We start from the raw sequence: 22,494 nt of genomic DNA, 5'->3' as shown, positions 1-22,494 counted from the left end.
CACCTGCGCAGTGCCACTGCACCTCCGTTTCTTGCCGCTGCTTCGGGCTAAATTAATGATTGATCGCAACAGGTTGCTTGGGAAGAGCAACCTGAGTTGCACAAGACTCACCTCACCGGTGGCATGACCTGATGTTGCAGGGCAATGGTGCATCACTTAACCACTGCACCACTGCGCTAGGAGTGGTATGAGGACTTCTATACTCCGTTTCATACATAGCAGTCAACGCTGCCAAAGGTACGAAAGTAGTCCGCTGCAAAAAACAAGCAAAATGTATCTTGCGTCGTGGCTGCGTGGTACAGAGCGCGCACCTGTCTGTTCATTTTATAAGGGGCCAAGGTTCGACTCCCGTCTTGGCTGGTTTTTTTTAAATTTTTTTTTAAAGATTCATTAGGTTTAAACTCGAAACTGTCAAACTCTAATACCTACCTTGAAAAACACAGCGCTGTTTACTTGTTTCGAAGGGAAAAGGCAGGCATACATATGATGTAACTTGATTCGGATGGCGTTGAGTGCAAAGCTGTCATATTTAACACTGCGAGAGCTAGATATTGTCACCTTGCTAGGTCGTTTTTGTAGTGATCTTATTCCAGTAGAGAGAGCTTCTTTCTTGAACCTCACAACTGTCCGAGGGCTCACCCCGGTCATCTCACCCACAGTTTCGAGGACTTCACGCACAGTCTTCTCCGGGAAGCGCTTCCTTACGCTAGAGTAAACGTTGACAATCACCTGCTTGCAGTCTTTCGAAATTTTCGGAGACTTCAGCTTGGAGAATAGGCGAGCAGGAGATGTTTTTGAAGCCGCAGTGGGCGAAGAAAACAAGCGAGTAGGAGATAGCGGTGCCATTTTCGCAGACTCAGAAACCGAAAGACGAAAGCAGACGACATCACCGGCCGGCCTAGCTGCGAAAATCTGATACACGAGGAGCTGGAAAAAAACCAAAAAACTAAGGCCCTCTGTTTTGAAGAGCATAAAAGAAAAAGCAATCTTTTTGCAAAATAAAACTCTTTTATTATTATACTACAATATCGACCAACATTTACTTTAATTTTAAGTTCATTACTCTTTTCACTTTCGACGCACTACATTACGATGCGTACGAGGAGCGCGAACAGGCACCGCAGCCTTCGCTGCGTTGACTGCTATGTATGAAACGGAGTATAGGGATGCATGAATGGAAAGTCGAAAATCACCAATTAAGCATATATAGGATTACGCCATTAATGCGATCGCGTCATACCCTTAGGTGGAGCCTATGTGTCCCCTCCAGTTTCTTGGGTGAGAAATGAATGCGAATATAATAAGTATTGATCGGTAAACCGATCGAATTTTTCCTGTTATCAGTACAGGCAGTTCAAAATAAAGAGAAACCCTTTTCCCAAAGCACAGCTATGGAAAGAAACAGAGATTTTGGAAATAAGTTTTGTTTTCATCAATCATCAGCGCAATTAAATAATACTGTGCATTAACTCTTTCCCTATCATGGGGAAAATGAAGGTTTCAGTAAATATTTTTTTCTGTAAAAACTATGGCACTCAATATTGATTGCAGTACCCAAAAACAGAGCTGAATAAAGGTGCTTTCTATTAATATACGTCTAAACAACAAAGTAATGTTGCAACAAAAAATTTTATTTGCTGAAAACGAGATTTTAGAAAAAAATTCAACAAAACTTGCAAAAACACGCTTGTATTTAAAAAGAAAAAAAAATGTTAAAAATTTTCTGAAATACGCAAAATGTTTGTTACTCTGTTGGCCACTCTCTGCGAAAAAAAAAAATCATTTCTATCTTGAATAGTATTGTTGCTACAAAACAATAACTGGAAACCCTATAGTTGTGCATCGGAGTGCGGCTGCCTGTGTTTCAGGCTGATTTCCATCATCACCGATGTGAAAACTGAATCATCTTCAGCACCTTGCAACATTTTCAGGCTCGTTGTTGCACAGGACGTCGATTAAATCACTCGCAGACGAAACGGAGTCCTGAGATTTGCTATGTCTTAGAGCGCGTGCCACGCATGCGGAGGCTGCCAAGCGACTTTGATGGTACCGCATCTTCGAAGTGCGTTCAAAAAATGCCGTTTTGTAGGGGCAAAAAAGCTATATCGCAAACAAAACTTCAGTTCTCCGGCTACAAGCCAGATGCGCATCATGCCTGTAAGCAACGCGGAAGGCTCCGAAGTCGAGCGGCGAAGGCGTCATCTGTGGGCAACATGGCGGGCAATGAGCGCAGGTCCGTGTCTTCATTTCTTCGCAGCGCGTTAGAAAGTGCCCCCTCGCGGGTCAAAAGAAAACTACATCGGAAACAAAACTTGGGTTCCTGGCCTACAAACTACAGTCAAGCCCACTTATAACAATATTCAAGTGCCATGGAAATACCATTGTTATAACCAATAATTGTTATAACAGGGTTGTGCCGAAAAAAAAGAAAGGATGACAAACTTCATAGCATTTATTGACAGTAATTACCCAGAGGGGTTTGATTGTTCTAATGCCTGTAAAAGCTCGTTAAATCGAACTTCAGGGAACCGGAACAATGTTCACCGTTCACCGATGACCAAAGCACCGCCATCACTGCACGGGTGCTTTGCGCACCTCCACGTCACGGGAATCAAGCCGGCTTTTTGGAAGCTATTCTTATGCTAAATTCAAGAAGCATGCAGAACCAAGGGTGCGGTGACAGCTGACAAGAGAAAAACCGCGCTGGCTGCATGCACGCGCGCTGCACTGACTGATTAGGGGTACGCATGGCGTGCGTAGCCAATGCAGCAATGCAGCAGCTCTCCCGACGCGATGACGCCTGCCTCTTTTGCTTTCGTGGCGTTGCTGCGCCAGCTTAGTGCATTGGTCGGCCCCACACATGCACGCTTTTGTGTTGTAAGCATGGTTTTGCTGGTGTGGTTGTAGCATTTCTTTTCTTTTTCTGTAATGGTTGACACTCAATTACCAGATTTAATTGTTATAACCAATAATGTGCCTAGACAGCATTGCTATAAGCAGTTTATTTTACCATAGAACACATGGCAAAGCTGATGGTGCCATGACCGACCATTGTTATATCCGATATATTGTTATAATCAGTATTGTTATAAGTGGACTTGACTGTACATTCGCAGCGCGGTCATTATCAACGCAGAAGGTTCTGAAATCGGGGCATGAAATGATCGTTAGCGGGCTAACGATTCTCAATGGGCGCGGCAGGGAAAGAGTTAAATAAGGAAACAGGCTTCGTGTAGTAGTAACAACCAGATGCCTCCTTACTGGAGGAGTGCCGTCAGTGATCGATTAACGGCGAGGTAAGGCACTGCTGGCACAATGCAGCAAGATGGCTTGACAAAAGAGCAGACAGACAAAAGAGCAGCAGCCTGAGCTGCAATTTGAGCGGGACGATTTCTTCCGCACTCCGTCATGACGCCTGAAGACAGAGTGCTGGCTGTGAGATGCCTTATGAAACGCAGCGTTCACAGCAACACATAGTCCACTAAGCCCTCTCTTATCAGTTTCACCGGACTGCAAATGTCATGATCAGCTTCAACCACCCAAACGCTGTCGTGTACCATGACTGTGTGAAAACGAATCCACGTCGTTGGTAGTCCCAGGGCAGACGCTGCGCTTTGCGCGGTATGGTTGCCGGAGCTGGCTTCGAGCCCGCCGTTTCTGTCGTGTGTTTTTTTTTTCGCCTCTGTGGCCTAAGGTACACAGTTTCTAGGTCCCAAATGGTGAAAATTGAAAGCACTGTGGTCGCTGTGAAACAACCGCAGCAACTTTGTCTCTTTCGCCATCCTCCGTCAAGCTGGGCCGGTTCCATGCAGGAGTGCACTTTGTCGTAGTGATTTAAAACAAGTGGACCACTACCAGTCAGGTTCACAGCCAGCTGTTGGCTGCATCGTGGCTAGACTTACTGACATGCTGTGTGGTGCTGCACTTCATTTTCCGACCCGCGAGCGTGCGGCAGCGGCTGTCAATGGCTGTCAGTGGATTGATTTTATTAGTGGATTGAGTATTGTTGCGCGTGGGCTTTTGCCGCTTGCTGGCAGTCAGTTCTGTGAGGAAATAGCAAGTTAACTCATCTGGGAAGTGCAAGATTCTGCTATTTGGGATGGTCGCGATGTTTCGCTGTGAGTTTAGATGAACAAGAAATTCGTTTTTTCTGAATGTTAAGAGGTTCGAATAGTAGTGAAAGTGCAGTGCAAATCGAATCAAATAGCAAATATTATTAAAAACTGGTCCAAGTGTCAAGTATTCACACACCCCTGCTCTAAAGAGAGAAAAAAAAATGCCCAGTAGTGTATGAAGGCGAATTGAGACTCCAGTTTCACTGTTCTGTATCCAAATTTTTAGTATATCCGAGTTTACTGTAGTGGAGTTCTACTGCGTACCGGTCAGCCTCAGCCTCTGTTATGTAAATGAAAAGGGGTGGAAAACGAGGGGTGCCAAAACAAGGGCACATTGGATACAAGAAGCATTATTTACCTTTCTATGTTTTCTTTTCCTGCAACGGAATGTAAGCAATGTGTTCACTGCATCCGGAAGCCTGGCTGCAATCACAGCTTGTTGTTAGAAACCATACTATGCTCAAACCAGTGCATGTGCAAGCTTCCTCTCCCAATGCTTTTGGAAATTGAGATTTGGTCTCTTGGTCAGGCAGCTCATCTCGTAAGGTCTCTTTGATTTGGCTGCACTGGCTGCACTAGTTTCGTCAAGTTCCGCGGCAATTCCGCGAGCGTGCAGCGACAGTTCAAGTGCAGCTTGTCACTGGCTGCTTCCAAAACAAGTAGTCGAGTGCTGGCCTAGTCGTTTGCAATCCTGCAAATTTAACAGCCAGCTACTCAAACTGTCGACATCAATAGCCGCCAAAATTGCAAAGCATGAATTTTCCAGCAGCTGAACGCTGTAAGTGTTGCCATGAACCAGCCTCAGGAAATCGTCATTTTACTAGAAAAAAAAAAAAAAAAGCCGTTGAATGGAACATGCAGAGGTGATTCAGGAATATGTGCTGAAATGTGCTGCCCATGCGACTCGGTTTAACCACTTAGGTTTACAATACTGACACAATGAAGTTAACCGCCCCCTCCTTTCAAGAACCAGCTGTCAACATTTCATTTAAACTGCGGTCAAATTTTCTCCGACCTACACATGGGGGCCGCCATATTGCTGCACTGCAGCTGCACCTATTCCAAGAGTGCAAGCCAGCCAAGAACTTGTGCTGCACTAGGCTGGCACCCTTGCACTACGAAGACGGAAGTGCAGCAGGCGTGCACGGCACTGGCAAGACGAAGGCGAAAGTGCTGCACTCCTTGAACTGCTGCACAAAGTGCAGCCATATCGAAGAGACCTGTAGTGTTTGGTGAGTTTGGCAGTCAAGCAGAATAACTTTTTATGCATGGTGATCAGTAAGTTTATAGTTTAGAACAATGTAGCAGTGTTTTGCTGGCAGTAGTTTAGGTGCTGATACCTCCTATGTGTGTTGAATGAATGTGTTCCCCCCCACCCCCCCACTCCTTTATGGTTGATATTGCAGATCTCTTATTTTGACATTTTCTTATTGGCAGATATGCACTGTGTATTGCAGTATTGTAATGTCCTTCAATAGGTAACATATTGTGTTCTGCTTCTGGCGATGCTCCCTTCATTATTGGATGAGGCAGGACTCTCCCTCTTTGGTCACATGTCTTGAAATTGTCTTCTGGTGTTTAATGCTATGGCAGACAGCTGCCAAGGAGCATTGTACTGCTGAAGTTGCCACCAGCAGTATTGCTATGAGCCTGAATAGTAGCTACGTGCCTTCCTTGTTGCAAGCAGCTGTCTCATGAAACCCATCTTGGGAGGTTGCATCTGAAAACTACCCTTTTGACAGTTTCATTCCATCCTGGTACAGTTTGTTCAGGGTGGGCTCACAGCACACTTCTGAGCATTGTCTCGTGATGTTGCCACCTGCATCTCTGGCAATGCACACTCACGTGAGCCATCCAGTGGCACTGAGCGACAATTACGTTCATATCTTCGAAGACTTAGTGTGCCAGTTGCTGTCTTCAGTGTTATCACAATGCCATCCACATTTGTTTATAAAGAATGCGTCATCGTTAATGATCACTAATGGCTCCGCCCCCACCACCCCATCCCGGGCTACCTGAGTACCGGCGCGAGCACCAGTCGCCCAAAGATGTGAGGGCAGAAATGGCGCTTTCATTACTTTTATCCTTGAACTCTCTCTCTCTGGACACATTTTAAAGATCTGGGCCACCACGCTTAGCCATTAGGCCTGTTGAATGGAACTGTTGCATGCCAGGCTTGTACGAGTGGACAACAACGAAATATCCTCTTGGACATGCTCTATGCTAGCTTGGTGCGGGCATTCAATCCTGGGACTCGTTATGAGAGTGACCGCACATCTTCGGGATAGCTGAGCAATAGCCTTTTGTAAATGTATGCACGTACCATTGGGCTGTCAGCTAATTTGCAAAATACTTGGCTGCTGAGCCCCGAGGACGTACGTTCAAGCCCAGCTGTGGCAGCCACAGGTCTCAATGGAGGCGTCACCTGTGTGCTGTTCGATGTCAGTGCACATTAAAGATCTCGGGTGGTCGAAATCATTCAAGAACCCTCCACTACGGCACCTCTATCTCTCCTTCTTTCACTACCTCCTTTACTGCTTCCCTCCTGGCGTGGTAGAGGTGTTTACAGAGAGGTGAGAGAATTACTGCAGCTTTCCTTTCCCGGCTATTTGTATTGTTATTATTATTATTGTAAATACTTGAACAGTGCTTACATTTCGCTCCTATGTTTGTGCAATTCTTATTGCTTTTGTTTTTAGCCCTGTATCTGTGCATTCTTTTTCCTTAATTTTTGTTGAATAGTATACTGTAGTGCAGATTGCTTGCATCTTCTAGCAGTACATGGAACGGAAAAAAATTTACAGGTACACAAGTGAAAAGTTGGTTGCAACTGCTGCAGCAATGCATTCCCGGCAGTTGCCCATAGAAGCTCCCATATTCTGTTGTGCTATCTGCTTCATGTATTTCTTCCTTCTAATCTCTCTACTCTCCCAAGCTTCTGCCAGAACACCAGACAAAAAGTGTGACAGCTTCAGTGTTGCTCACTATTTGTCTGATAACAGCTGTGAACATGCATTTAGACTGCTCTTCAGAATGAGAACAATGATGTAACTTTCTTCTCAAAAACTTACTGGGCAGCTGTCATGTTGCTTAGTCACGTTTAAAAAAAAAATTCGCGAAAAATAAACGTATTATCCAGGGAAATGTTGGATCCGAACAAGCCAATTTTGAAAAATATGGATGCATGGTGCAAAAGCATTTATTGACAGTTTTCACTTCATAAAAGTCATGATTAGCATTCTTTGACACAAGGTATGAACAGCTAATTTTCTACTGCTTGTAGGATTCAGTCTCCATTTGCGTTGTCCCTGGCAGGGAAGAAATTTCGCAACACGCCTGGTTTGTCGACGGCAGTAGCGAAAATAGCGGGGTCTCTTCTTCGCTTACGAATGCTTCGCCCTCATACAGCGGTGAGGAAGCCATCGTGGCGTTCTTGCTTTCCATACTTCATACTCGACCCACTCATATGTAAGCGGACACAGACGAAGCTGCTGCGTTTCCCCTCTTTATGTGGCGTCCTCACGGAAACAGCTCGCTGGTATGTAAACGCAGTTTTATTTTTGTTTGTTCTGATGTTTTGTCCCTTTGCACTGAGGCGCTGCAGAGAAGCCACCATAGCGCGTAATGGCGCTGCATTCCAGCTCCTCATGTCGCGTGCCCGCAGGTTCGGCCCACTCGTATGATTGCACGTGTACATTTGGTCGCTACGTTTATTATACAGCCGCAATTTGTCGAAATTTTAAACTTATTAGCCGTGAAATTGTGTTACTCTGGAACCTACTAGCCTGGAAAAAATAGTGTTACTATATGGGACAGTTTCATTGGCCGCGATTTTGAGCGCATTAAACGCGAATGCGTATGAATCGTGAACATATCAACAAAGTTTTTACTGTATTATCTACCACGGCCAGTGTTATCCACCATCGCGATAGCTCTGGGTGAAATCTAGACATCTTTTGTATGCGTTGTGGGGGTTTTAATTGGGGAGATAAATATGTATTCCCCGTTTAACCGTGGCTGACACAGTTCAAAACCACCCGGACCCCACCCCGTGGTCGCGAGCGCTACCGAGCGCATGGCGACCACGGCGGGCCTTGCTCTGCGGGAACAAAGGAACGACACACTGGCTGACACAAACAAGGCATTTATTGCTATAACAACAATAACGTCAGCCAGCAACAAATACACTGAGGAATCGAGGACGTCCGACTCACCAGCACGGTCATGAGCGAATGTTCACCCACGCTAGGGCAAGGGAAGACTCCGAGGCCGGACGGGACAGGCTGGCGGGAGCATGTTCCGACCAGAAGGCGCCCCCGACGAAGAGTGGAGCCGCAAGCGACACGTCCACGCGCTTTCCCGATGCCGAGCAGAAGAGAAGTCTCTCGAGTGCACGAGTGCGTCCCCACAGCGCGTGCGTGCGTGCGTGCGTGCGCGCGCGCGCGCGCGCGTGTGTGTGTGTGTGTGTGTGTGTGTGTGTGTGTGTGTGTGTGTGTGTGTGTGTGTGTGCGTGTGTGTGTGTGTGTGTGCGTGTGTGTGCATAAAAAAGAAACAGGTAGGAGCAGCCACAGAAAATTGCTAGGATACCATATCAGAAAGGCTGCGTATTTCAGCACTAGCTGTACTGTAAATTCTTCCCAGTTAGTGACTGCACTAGGGGGAGCTCATCTTCAAATCTGTTCTGTGAAGCTTGCCCAGAGTCCGTCTGGTTCGCATTTTATTCGTCATGTAGAAGCAGCTGTTTCGGCTCCTCGCTCTTGCGTGCAGGTTTAAAAGCGTGGCCACCTTGTATCAGTAGGTTCTGGATTTTGTTCCGCGCAGTCAGCCGCATGGCCGTCCTGGTGGCCTAGTTTCCAGGCACTTGCTTCCCTGTCTCCCTTTACGCCTGGTTTATGGCCGAGTCTCTCCCGAGAGTTTGAATTAGATGATAGCCCTGCCGATCCAGCCGGCTCTCTGCTTACTTCTTCTTGCAGCTGTAGGCGCATCAGGGAATTTTCGCACGATAGTCGGCACCGCCATCGACGTTGGCGTAGTTGTTCGTAGCCTAAGAGGCTTTCATTCTCCGCGTGTCCCTGCTTGGGAGTGCCTTACCCATAAGGCGCATCTAGGAACGGAAATGTATAGACCTTTTCATGACTCTCGGGAAAACCGGTTTTCTGGGCTATGGGGAGAACGTGAGGGCCTAATTCTGAACTCTTTCTTGTACTACCAGCACAGCGCAGTGCCCCACATCGGCGCCTATTGACTCTCTTTGAAAACGTCTGTGCATTTTCTTCATTCTGGTCACGCGATTCGTGTGGGCCTGGCAGAGGGCATAGTGAAGGGGAGAGGGAAACGGGAGAGGAAGGCGTGAGGTTGAGCAATGGAGCTGTTGTTTCCTTATAAGCTCACTTCGTGTTCATTTCCTCCTGGGAGGTTGTTTTTCTCTTATTGGAACTATGCTTGTGGTGGTGCACGCTCTACAGGGGAGATGTGCAATGGAAAGAGGAATGTCTGTAGACAGCCTTTCTGTTGTCGTTTACACTCCTTCTTTGGAATTGTATTCAAAAGAAAGGTGTGAAAATGCTTGCGTTGTCCGCGGTGTATGGTCGTAACTTTTTTTTTGTTTTCTGGCTGCTGTGATCGCGCAGCGAATATGGCGTTCGATTGCCGAGGCGGTGACATGTCAATGGCGGCGGAAAGCCGGAACGCTAATCGTGCTCTGAAATATCGCTGCACTTCCAAGATCCGCACATTGCCGGCGTTAATCCGGACCGTTCCACTACATTGCATCGCCCGCTGTGGTGTATGTGCACGTAAGAATGCACCAACCACATGTTTAGTTTTATACTTCACGACACGACTGCGTAATATTTTAATTAGTCACGTGACTTCGTTTTCCTCTCGCCGTATTTGAAGGTGGATTAGAACTGTCCAGACAACAAGTACCGTGGTGAGCAGTCCTGAGTAATCTGGAGTTTTACGTTCGCGATCATTATTGAGCAAAGTAATCGGCTCCCGTTCCTCATGTTTTAGAATACTTTTTTTTTCCTCCTGCATTCCCTCTGTTGATCAGCCGCCATTATATATATATTTTTGTTTTTCGGACCTCGTCGCCAGTTTCGACGACTGCCGATCGAAAATAACGTTTGCAGCTTTAGCACATGGTTACCCAGTCGAAAACAAAAATAAGGAAACTATGTCAAAAATACGACAAAATATTTTGTAGTTCTGTCTTAAGGACAGATTCTTCTGTTGTTTTGTAGTGTTTTTCTGTAGTTCTGTAGATTTTTTTTTGTAGTCTGTACTTCCGTAGTACTTTCCTGTGATAACTACAGAAAGTTATGTTGTTACCAGAAGTTTTTAGTCAAAAACATTACAGAAAATTTGTAGCGTTTTGCAGCGCTGGTTCTTGAAGTGGGACGTTTGGCCGCTTTCTGCAGGCCGCGCAGGAGTCATGACAGTGCGCGTCCCCCTTCACGGGACCACCGATATGATTTATGCAGAGCAATGCTCAAAAGTGGTAGTTGGCTGAAGGTGATGATCGAAAGGTCGCAGTGACTGCTGTCAGGTTGCCACTGGAACTGGCACCTCTTTTCTACCACCTGCGGCCAGTTATAGCATGCCGGGTGACGTTCTATAGCCGAAATGAAGAAGAATAAGTGGATTTGAGCAGGGCATATGTAATGCGAAGGTAAGGTAGCCAGTAGTCGAAAACAGTGCAGTCCAAGAGGAGGCAAGCGTAGCAGGGGGTGGCAGAAAGTCAGGCTGTGGGATGTCATTAGGAAGTTTGCGGGGATAAGTTGGAAGCATCTGGCGCAGGACAGAGTTATTTGGAGGTCAGTGGATGAGGTCTTTGTTCGGTATTGGCCATAGTTGACGATGACGATTACGATGATGATGAAGAAGAATAACGGTGGCTACTATGAGAGCTCTTTGATAATACTAGTTGCGAAAGGCCATTTCGCAGTCCGGCTGTTCCCTGTGGCTACTTTGCGGAGGTTAGCAGACTGCCACTCCGCCTTTGAGCGGAACTGTCATCTATCGCGAGCGCCATGTAACCTTTATTTTCCTGCTGTGTTCATGTTTCGAACAGCGCTTAGTAGTTCGTGTGATCGCCGCTGATGGCATGACGGTCTACTAGTGTCTTATTAGTCTCCGAATTTTGGCCCGACCAGAAAGTTGGATTCCAATACATGGGCCGTATGGGAAGTTTCTCAGCGCCTGTGATCAAAGCGCTCTGGCTGCAACGGGTTATGATGGTCGTTTCTCTCTCTCTCTCTTTTTGATCCCTTGACGTGGAACAGTTGCCTCTACGTTTGAGTTTTTGCCGTGTGCAAACGCGTCGGCTGCGACCTACGCCTCAGGGGTGTTGTGATAAGAGTGATTTAAGGGGACCACGCGTTCATTACATTTTGAGAGGAGGCGAACAAGCGTAAACTAACTGGGGACTTTAACGCCTGCGTGCATGACATTCACGTTGGGCTGAAGGTGAACGTTGGAGTTTCGGGTTACGGCATATTACGACGACATTTACCTCAGAGATGAGCAGCTGTCGCTATTATAGCCAGCTAGCCAGCTGGAACAAGTGATGGTTTCTTGGCATCCGCGTTCGTTATCGCATTTCATGGTGGGGAAAAAAACGTTATGAAACACGGCAACCAGCGCGATAATATGGACGTTTCATAATAATGAATCTTACAAAACGCTGCTTCCCTGATCCCTCCCCGCACCAGGCCGCAGAAAAGCCGGCTCGCAGGCGCGCTCTCTCTTACGGGTCGTTTGCTGACCGTTTATGCCCGCCACGACAGTGGGTGCTCCAAACTGGCCCCGAAAGGTCAAGTGTCGTTTCCACCTCTAGGACGGCGAAACTGACCCGCACTTTCAGAGTGAGGGCTGTGGGCCGAGCTTCTTAGCCACGCCACCGAAGGCCATGCAGACGATTTTGGTTGTTTTCACATGTTGATCCTTTGACGAGAGGTCAAGCAGAAGTGGCTTTTCTTTGTTAGGAGAGTGGCGGGAGGAGGGTTCATTGTTCGCCTGCTTTTTTTAGTGCGGTAGGACTCATGCCCACGTTCACGGAAAAGGCCTTTTGTCTTTTTGGTCCTTCCAGGACCACCTGGCCACCGGGTTGTTGGTAACCTGCCCAGGTGTATACAGGGTGTTTCAACCTAAGACTTTGCAGAATTTTTAAAAATAGGCTTTTTGAGTGAGAAGAGCTTTTTCTTGGGGGAGGCGGGGGGAGGGGGGGCCATATCATTGTCAGCAGTGTAGTACATCAGAATACAACTGAGACTTGCTAACTAGCAGGATGATTAACCAATATTGAATAGTTAACTTCTATCATTGTTAGGCTCCTTAATTATTGAAAAGTGTGTATCCCATTGTGATTAATATCCGTATCAGCTTTTAGAATTTCGAAAACGCGGCTACCCTCGGCGCTGTGGCCCAACAAATTTTCGCTATTTCGACGACTTGCAGGGACTGGAGAGACTGCTTTGCCTGCGAGCTTCTCGAAAGCGCATGTATTTTGGCTCGATGTTGCCAGAATTTAATGGGCCACAGCAACGACGATAACCCGCGTTTTCGAAACTCAAAAAACTGTTATGAATATTAATTAAGGTGGGCTACACGTCTCGCAATAATTAGGGAGCCTAACAGTACTAGTGAGAAAGTTCACTATTCAGTATTAGTTAACCAGCCTGTTAGTTAGCACCTCTCGGCTGTATTTTCATGTAGTACACGGCCGAGAGCGCTATGCCGAAAAAAACTGTCTTCTAACTCAGAAAGCCTATTTTTAAAAATTGTTTTGAAGTCTTAGGTGAAACACCTATACACCTGAAGAAAACATGTTGTTTCTTCACCACGTATGTTTTCTACAAGTGTATTGTAACCTAGCCCTACGAACGTTTTCGCGCCTTTATATATATATATATATATATATATATATATATATATATATATATATATATATATATATATATATATATATATATATATTGTACGTCGCAGCAGATCAGACCAACTGGGATGCCGTCCTCCCTTTCGTGACATACGCGTACAACACCGCCACGCAGTCAACCACCGGCTTTACCCCTTTCTTCCTTCTGTATGGGCGTGAGCCGTCGTCCACGATGGACACCATATTACCGTATACTGCCGACGTCTTCGAGTGGACGCCTCTCTCCGAAGTCGCAAAGCATGCAGAAGACTGCCGCCAGTGGGCGCGCTCTTTTACCTCCGAATCCCAAGGCCGCCAAAAGCATCGCCACGATAACGTTAACAGGCAACACGTTTTTCCGGTTGGATCCCTAATTTGGCTGTGGGTTTCCGGCACGCCACCCGGATTGTCATCAAAATTTCTTACGGAATACCACGGGCCTTATCGCGTCGTCCAGCAAACGTCGCCACTCAATTACGTCGTGGAGCCGCTCAACCCCTCTTCGGACCTGCGCCATCGCGGCCGGGAAACCGTCCAAGTCAGCCGCCTGAAGACTTACTACGACCCGCTCCTCTTGCCCTCGAGATAAGTCGCCAGGGTGGCTCCTCTTCGGTCCCGTGGCAATTGTAGCGAACCACGACGGCCGCGCCTGATACCGCCTAGGCCGATCGCTGCTAGAGCGCCGACGACGACGAAGCGTCGATGAAAGACGAAGTGCTGCCGCGCTGCACGAGCTCGCTTGGGTTGGACTGGCCGTCTCCTGCGCTGCCCGCCATTTTGTGTCGCCTGCCGTGAACACCACGCCCTGTACCATTTGTTCAGAAACCCCCTTTCACTATATGGCTTCTCTCATTCATATATATATATATATATATATATATATATATATATATATATATATATATATATATATATATATATATATATATATATATATATATATATATATATATATATGTGTGTGTGTGTGTGTGTGTGTGTGTGTGTGCGTGTGTGTGTGTGTGTGTGTGTGTGTGTGAATGAGAGAAGCCAACAGCCACAGAAACCGAGGAGCACAGGGGATTTTTTAATTAATTTATTTTTTTGTGGTGTTGATCAAGTAAGAATATTACTGAATATGTTGTCGCTTAAAGCTAATTGATTAGAAAAGCAGAAGAAAAAACAACCACATGCCGCCGGTGGGATCCGAACCCACGACCTCCGAATTACGCTTCCGGTGCTCTACCTCTGAGCTACGGCGACGGCTGTCAAACCTTCTGCTTTCGGGGGTATTTATGTTTACAAATAACCTAACCTTGAGAGTGTTCATCAGCGCCACCCACGTTCGTAAGCGGCGGACGTGGAACGTCCTGAGTTACCGCTGGTGTGACGTAGAACGCCATCGAACGGCGAGGGTGGAAGCTGTGTGAGAACCCTCTTATGCTTCCTATGGTGTCAAGGCTGCCAGAACCGAGACCCTCGCTAAGCAATTAAGCAAACAAGGGAAGGGGGATGAGGTGCTCGTTATAAATATGAGAGAAGCCAACAACCACAGAAACCAGAAATATATATAAACCAAACGTTTATATATATATATATATATATATATTGCGGGGGTTTAAATGGGGGGATAATACGTATTCCCCGTTTAACCGCGGCTGACACAGTTCAAAGCCGCGCGGACCCCACCCGTGGTCGCGTACGCTACCGAGCGCACGCCGACCACGGCGGGCCGTGCTCTGCGGGAACAAAGGAACGACACACTGGCTGACACAAACAAGGCATTTATTGCTATAACAACAATAACGCCAGCTAGCAACAAAATACACTGAGGAATCAAGGAAGTCCGACTCACCAGCACGGTTACGGGCGAACGTTCGCCCACGGTAGGGCGAAGGGATAAACTCCGAGGCCGAGCGGGACGGGTTCGGCGGGAGCAAGTTCCGACCAAGAGCGCCCGTCGACGAAGAGCGGAGCTGCGAGCGAAACGTCCGGTCGCTTCCCGATCCCAGGGAGAAGAGAGCCAGCTATCCCTCGCGCGCGCGCAGCAAAACGCCATCCGTGGCGCTGGTGTCGCTGCGACGCGAGCGCCCTCCCTTGTTAGTTAAAAGTAACCGAACCGAGAGGAGTGCTTTTCGGGGGCAGCTAACAACAGTGGGGTGCAATGCGGGAAAGTGAACGCAGGGGACGAAGGCGTCCCCACAATATATATATATATATATATATATATATATATATATATATATATATATATATATATATATATATATATATATATATATATATATAAAGTGTAAGCACAACATGCGACCTTCGTCTTCATCTGTACATATCCATCATCATCGCTCATCTTCTTCGAAGGGTTGGTCGCCATACTTGCGGGTGCCATTAAAGCTCGCTCCATCCTGCGCTCTGTCTCCCGTCTCACAAGTGGTGGAGGTGCGGGGTAATATATATATATATATATATATATATATACACACGTTTCCCCGCCAACTGCTGTTCCGCTCACAACGCCGACGACAGCGGATTTTCCGCAGAACGGAAGTGGTGACGGATGTGCATGCGCAGGACGACTGTAATAAACATTGTGTCACTTATCTACTGTGCTCCATCCATACCATGCCAACGCGCACAACACAGAATGCACTTGATATACCACTTTGATTGCATAGCAGTATCGTGAATAGCAAAGCATGAAACCGGTAAACAATACAGAACAATGTCCACACAGTGCTAGCGCACCTAATTCGAATTTGGCCTGACTACGTAGATCGACAGACCGTCATTTTTTCTTTTCTTTTTCAACATTTTGTGTCATTTCTTTTCATAACTTATAGTGTGTGGTCGGTTTTGTAGCGACAGCTACATTACGCCAGGTTTTCGCCTCTTCGCCGTCGCCGCTCTTTGAGTCGTGGCCGCACTGTGACGTCACACCACGAGCCTCGATTTTTTTGTCAGCGAAGCTGGGAGATTGTGTAGGGGAATGACTTTCTCTTTGATTGTGTTTTGTTTTCTTTATTTTTGTTCTTGGTGGGGGGTTAAGCTTCTGGGCTATTGCGGCGCTTCTCTCGCGAGGAACGACCTGTGTCTCACAAATATCCCTGCCGTTTCCTCTTCCCTTTTTTTTTTCTCGCCCAGGACTTTTAGCTGTATATGCTTTCAATCAAGTGAAATTTCTTCCTTGCGTGGGGCACGTTGTTAGATTTGTTGCTGTTGTTGCTTTGAAAATATGGCTGCACCTTTAGGACCGCCACCTCGGATGATGAGCGGAAAGCAGCTAGCTCCGTGTCCGCCCAGCTAGTCGTGTTCGAAGGCGTAGGCACGGTCAGAACTCTGAGCTGTAAGCCGGGAGCCCGTCGAAAGCCACGCAGTATATACCGGCGCGCGCAGGCTAACGCCTCTCTCTGCCATCTCGAAAGCGCCTTGAAAAAGCGCTGTTCAAATAGAAATGCGAGACGACTTCGAGTCGACGGCGAAGGCCGCGGCGGAGAAAATTTCTCGCTTGAGCGAGACTGCCAAGCCGCCTCTGTATGTGTGCTTTATTTATTTATTTATTTTTGCCATCTTTACGCTTGCATATGCGTATTATACGCAAAAGAGGGGAATATGCCAGAGGTCGCGAGCAGAGCGGCTTGAGTCCGCGTATATGGAAAGCGGACGGCAGCGGATTTCAGGAGCGCACGTGTCTCGCCGCGCACGCTTTCATAAAAGGAGAATTTTATAAGATGAGAGGGGGGGGGGGGGGGGAATTGCGAAGAGCGGGCCGATGCTCGCCGGGCAGACGAGCGCGAGCGCTTATCGTTCTTCTGCCACCGGGGCAGCAGACGACGCGCGGCGAGGCGCAGACGGCGGGTGCTCCGGGGACCGGAAACCTGGCCTCGCTGCTGCTGCTGCTGTTTCCACCGTGTCGCTTTGTCCGCGCTATACCCTCCTGTCCTTCGCCGGCCGTGCGTCTCTTTTGTTTGTTTTTATTTTCTCTCAGATTCTTCCCCTTCTTTGTACCTTTCCTTCCATCCGCCAGGGGGACGGGTCTTTTCTTTAAAGTTTAAAATGTTAATCCTAATCTGGCTGGCGACGCGTGCGCCAGACAGGCCCCGGTCGAGGTGTTCGGTTCGCGACGGGCAGCGGCGAAGGCTGCTTGCTGCTGCTTCTCCCGGCGCTGGTTCGCTGTTGGGTGAAGACTGCTGTGAACGTGCGGGCCGCTTCGCATCGGGCGCTCCTCTTTCTCCTGTACGCGGGGATTGTAATTTCTTGCACTTCTTTCTCCGTTCCCTCTTTTGCGTTGCTGCTGCCGTTGTCGCAGTCGTCGCTCGTGTTTCCGCTGTCGGATCAGGAACGGCGTTGACTTGGGCGCAAGATTGGGCCAGTGAGGGGGAGGGATGAGGCTTTTGCTCTTTTGATCGGCGGTGCCCGCCCGCATTTGGTTTTGTCTCTCGAGTCGCGCAGTTCGTGTCGGCGCCCACTGCCTCTGGGCGGGGACGACGGGTACCGTTTTGACGAGCCGGGTATTGCGCCAAGGCAGGAGGCGAAGGTTTGACGTGCGCTGGCGGAAACCGGACACGCGCCTCTTTCCGTCTCCATTTGCCTTCGCCTCACTTAGTACGCTTGTCTATTTTATATATATATATATATATATATATATATATATATATATATATATATATATATGGAGATTTTGCTCCCGGCCCTCGATTTCCTGACACGTGTCGCCCGTCGATGAGTGCTTGTTACTCTAACGCTGCTATCATATTCGCGTTCTCCCATCCGTCGTCTGTCGTACCCATCATATCTGTGGAGGACAGCGCTGTGCGGCTTAAACGCCAGCTTGAACGAAATCTAGCCTTGCTTCCAAACACTACGCCCCCTATGGCGTGCTGCTACAGAAAACTTTCGAAATTCCACGCTAGAAATACGAACGACCGCGTCAGAACTTATAAAACGGAGACGAGAAAAATAAGAGGGGGGGGGGGGGGGGGGGCGCTTCTCATGCCTGAGCTGCAAAAGGCGACTGTCGCCTGCGGCCGCCGGAAGTGACCCAGAACCCAGAATCGCTCGTTTCTGGTCTCGTTTCATCTGCTCGCTTCTTGTGTGCGCCGCTGTTACGTGTCGCCGGTGTTTTGTATATTTTAATGGCAGTAAATTTCAAACCGTTATGCTAGTGGGCTGTTTATGTGCAGCTACGGAGAAAATTTTAAGGAATGCGGCTGTGGGGAAAAAAAAAAGTAATTTCCGCGCTGCCTCGATCGCTACTTGGTCATTTGTTCCGGCGGACGGAGCATGCATTCTTTCTATACAGGCTTTTAAAAAAGTGAGCGACCAGGTTTGCTTGCTCCCGCAGAAATCATGGACAGTAAACGTCCACGAGTGGACGTTTACTGTTTAAACCGCGTTTACTGTTTACTCTTTAAACTTTAAACTGCGATTGAAACTCTTGGGTAGTGTCATTGCTTGTCTCGCCTTCTGAGAAAAAATGGGGGGGGGGGGGGGGGGGGGCAGTGTAAGGAAGCCGCGGAGGAGATCGGAGGAGGCAAACGTGTGGCTGTGGGTTCGTCCCCGCGGCTGCATGGTCCGGAGTCCTCCTCCTCCGTCTGTGTGGCACTGGTGGCGGTGGCTGCTGCGGCGTCGGGTTTCCTCATTTCCTGCGCGGAGTCGGGAGCGGGGCTGCGTCGCGCTCGCTCCTTTTGTCGAGAGACGGGCGATGCACGGCCGCCGCTGCTTGACAGGTCGATTAGGAAAGGCACGACGCTCCTGTTCCCCCCCCCCCCCCCCCTCGCTGGCGAGCTTCCAGCGTCCCGTGGCTTCATGCTTCGGACCTTGGGAACCGCTATATGTGACGCTTATTTGTCGTAGAAGTTTCGTAATTCAGGATCATTTTTCTTTCTTTCTTTCTTTCTTTCTTTCTTTCTTTCTTTCTTTCTTTCTTTCTTTCTTTCTTTCTTTCTTTCTTTCTTTCTTTCTTTCTCTCTTGCTTTCTTTCTTTCTTTCTTCCTTTCTTTCCTTCTTTCTTTCTTTCCTTCTTTCTTTCTTTCTTTCTTTCTCTTCCTTCCTTCCTTCCTTCCTTCCTTCCTTCCTTCCTTCCTTTCTTTCTTTCTTTCTTTCTTTCTTTCTTTCTTTCTTTCTTTCTTTCTTTCTTTCGTTCCCCTTTCTTTCACTTATACCATCATTCCTTGCTTTCTTTCATTCTTCCTTCTTCTTTTGGCTTCGTTTTCCGCCTTCTTGCCTCCTTCGCGTATGTCTCTCCCCTGCGCCGACATTGGTTTGTTGCGCATGTTTGTCGATGTGAAGCTGCCCCCCCCCCCCCCCCCTTTTTCTTTGTTTTTAGTGCTGTAGCACTGCTAGGCAACTTTTCCGATTTCGGGCATATGTATACGAACGTACACCCCCCGTCAAAAGTATACGGCCCAAGGGGTTTGCTTCTGAGGCCTGCTGCATGCCTCGTTATGCATCCTCAGCGACCGTAACCTTCCGAGAGAGGAACGGCATCGCGTCCTCAACCCTCCCAAGCTTTGGGGTGCTACATGGTAGCCCCGCTAAACAGCTTAGAAGCAATCCCCTTGGGATGTATGCTTTTAACGGGGGCTGTACGCCCCTGAAGCCTGCTCTGTGGCAGACAGCCCACCTGCCCACTGGGTCCAGGTGTAGACGTAGACCTGGCAGGCCTTCACCTGGATGAAGGCCTTTATCCAGGTCTTTACCCAAAGGCCTTTAGGGTAGTTCCCTTATGGTAAAGGCCTTCCGGGTAAATTCCTTTGGAGCAAATGCCTTTACGGTAAAGGCCTTTAGGTCAAATGCCTTTAGCACGCAAGGACTGTAAGTGCACGATATTCCGCGCTTTGCCATGCTGAACCACCTACTATTTTTTTCCTGAGTTTTGTGGTATGTGTTTGTTTTTCTGGTTCGTGCTTTGCACGGCAACGCCCATTGCGTAGTCCGCGATTCGTTACCTTTCGGCGCGTGTGAACCCGTTCTTTGTTTTGTGTGCGGCAGCGTCGCCGCGTTGTGGCTGCTTCCTGAGGGACCTCTGCTGTGGCCCCGGACTGCGTGGAGCGCTTTTAGGGCGCGGTGACTGCAGCCCTCATCGGCTACAGCATAGTCCTGTTGAAATCAACGCTTGTCTCAGACCACGCTCATCGATCTCACGTGCAGTTAGTTGGGCCAAAAAAAAAAAAAAAGGAAGCTAATTGAAAACAGTGCGCCGCATATACGCACATGTCCGGTCGTCCGGCCGCAATGCGGCGGCCACTTGCAGGTGGGAGCGACTTGTTTTTTTGTTGTTGTTGTTGTTTTTTGTGCAACGGGACGATTTGCCCGGACTTTAGCTGAGGAAAGCATTGATTTTCAAGAATAGAGTCGTCTAATCTGCTTATCTTGACCGGGAAACGGGAAAATATAAGGTGGTGTGTATGAGTAGCAGGGAAAATTGAGTGTGGAGAAATTGGCGGGGCCAATTCAGACTTGACGCAGAAAAAAAAAAAAAAACTAGGAAGTTCTCGAGGCATGGCATTAAGGCGTGCCGTTTTTTTCTTTTTTCCGATCTGAGGCCCACGGTATAAAGAATGCGATTTATCAAGGACTGTTGAAGGATTGCCTGCTTGCGTGAAGTACCTCTTTGGGGCAGGGAAAAACGTTTCTTCCAGTCTCTGCGCGCTAATACAGGTGTTCAAGTAAAGCGAATCTTAAAAATATTGTTGTTGTTTTTTTCCTGAGAATCAAGCTCAGTATTTGTTGTTTCACTGTGAACTCGGGTGGTGTGCCTCTTCAGACAACTAATCTAAAAAGACAGAACACCCGAAACTACCGGTATCGCAGCGGTGTCCTAGTCGTTTGAGCATCCACCCCGCATGCGGTAGGTGCGGGGTTCGACCCCCAGTGCCGCCGTGTACCCACCGGGGGTACAATGGGTACAAGCCTTCCCCTGCCCTGGTGCTGTGCTTACTGGGTGTGAAACGCTTGGAAATGGCTCTTTTACCTCGCTTTGAGTGCAGCGAAAACATCATGTACCATGGCGCTCTTTGGCCAAAGATGCCCTTGGGTCATAAAAATTCATCATTATGGGACAACCAATACATTGCCCTTTTATTTATTGTTTTTTTTTTTCCTTTTGAGAAAATGGTTAGAGAGGCCTTGTAGGGGCGGCCTCCAACACCGCACCACAAAAGCGCTGAGACCAGCGTACGTAATTTTCCTTGTTATTATCATGTATTATTTTTGCTTTTTCGCGTATAAAGATGCACGGCGCGTTCCTGAAGCCTGCGGAGTCTGAAATATCTTCCTTGCGCGCCGCTCCGTCCTTGCGAGCCCTGGCTGTCAGAAACGGGCAGAGCGTCTGAAGAAGCACGGAAAAAAACTTTCCGATCTCCCAGGCTGCGAAGAAGCGAACTCGATTGCTGCGCCCCAACCAGCGCCACCGCGCAGACTATACTCCGTTTCATACGTAGCAGGCAACGCTGCGGAGGTTGCTGAAGTAGTGCGTCCGCGAAACTATATTACTCCGCCACGTATCATTCCTTCTTCTCGAAACTCCGGTCATTGTTTGGACGAATACAAAGAGCGTTATAAAACGACGTGGTAGCATTATCTGTAGTTGGCGAGACGGACACTTGGCAGCTTACTCTAAGCAGATATCTGCAAAAACACATCAATAATCTTCCTGTAGTTGATCCTTTTCATACCAAGTGTTCAAAAGATGTTATTAGTTTTCTAGAAGCAAATGATTCCATTGGGTATGTGTTTTCCGTCGATGTGGAAGATTTATTTTATTCTGTGCCCCACAGTGAGTTGTTTGCAGCTGTAAGAGAAGCTATAGAAGGGAGCGGTGCTGTTCAATTTCAGAACTCGTCAGGGGTTTCAATAGATAATTTTATGAAGATACTTGAGTTTTACCTTGGTCTGACGTTTGTCGCTTACGACAATAAATTTTATCGCCAAAGACAAGGGATCTGCATTGGATCCTGCGTAGCGCCTGTACTGACTAATATTTTTCTTACATCTATTGACCGCGCCCTTGAACTAAGTTTAACGGGGAAGGGGGTACTGAAGGTTTTTAGGTATGTTGACGATTTCCTAGTAGTTTTTAAAAAGCAGAATGAATTGACGTGCACAGACGTCGTGAGCTCTGTGTTAAGTACTTTTAAAGAAATGGGAGGGGGATTGAGGTTCACGCATGAGCTGCCTGTGGGGGGTTCTTTACAGTTTTTAGACATCAACATCACTGTGGGTGAAGGTCATTCTTGTTGGCAATATGCACCGCGAGCACAGAAGGAGCTACTACCGTATGCTTCGGCCCAGTCAAAAACTGTGAAACGCGCCATTGCCAAGCTTTGCCTGGAATCGGCTCTCATGAAATCGTGTTGTCATTCCATGCAAGCGAGCTATGACAAGCAGGTGGAAAGATTACGTTCGGCAGGATTTCCTGGCACAATCATCACAGCGGTTGCTGAAGCCCTGTTGAACAAGATGAAAGCCGTCAAGATGCAG

The 22,494-nt window shown here is 47.8% G+C and overlaps 2 protein-coding genes across 2 annotated transcripts in view; one reads left to right on the top strand and one right to left on the bottom strand.

Moving 5' to 3' along the window:
- Positions 1 to 22,494, bottom strand: part of LOC149362718 (uncharacterized) — a 143,477-nt gene that overhangs the window by 21,345 nt on the left and 99,638 nt on the right. The window lies entirely within an intron of this gene.
- Positions 1 to 22,494, top strand: part of LOC149362722 (putative RNA-binding protein 19) — a 93,633-nt gene that overhangs the window by 38,521 nt on the left and 32,618 nt on the right. The gene's annotated exons all lie outside the window — the stretch shown is intronic.

Source organism: Amblyomma mixtum, chromosome 2, assembly GCF_055824585.1.
Source record: "Amblyomma mixtum isolate Tamu chromosome 2, ASM5582458v1, whole genome shotgun sequence".
Classification (NCBI taxonomy): domain Eukaryota; kingdom Metazoa; phylum Arthropoda; class Arachnida; order Ixodida; family Ixodidae; genus Amblyomma; species Amblyomma mixtum.
The sequence above is the reverse complement of the archived record's forward strand: the minus strand, read 5'-3'. Positions and strand labels throughout refer to the sequence as shown.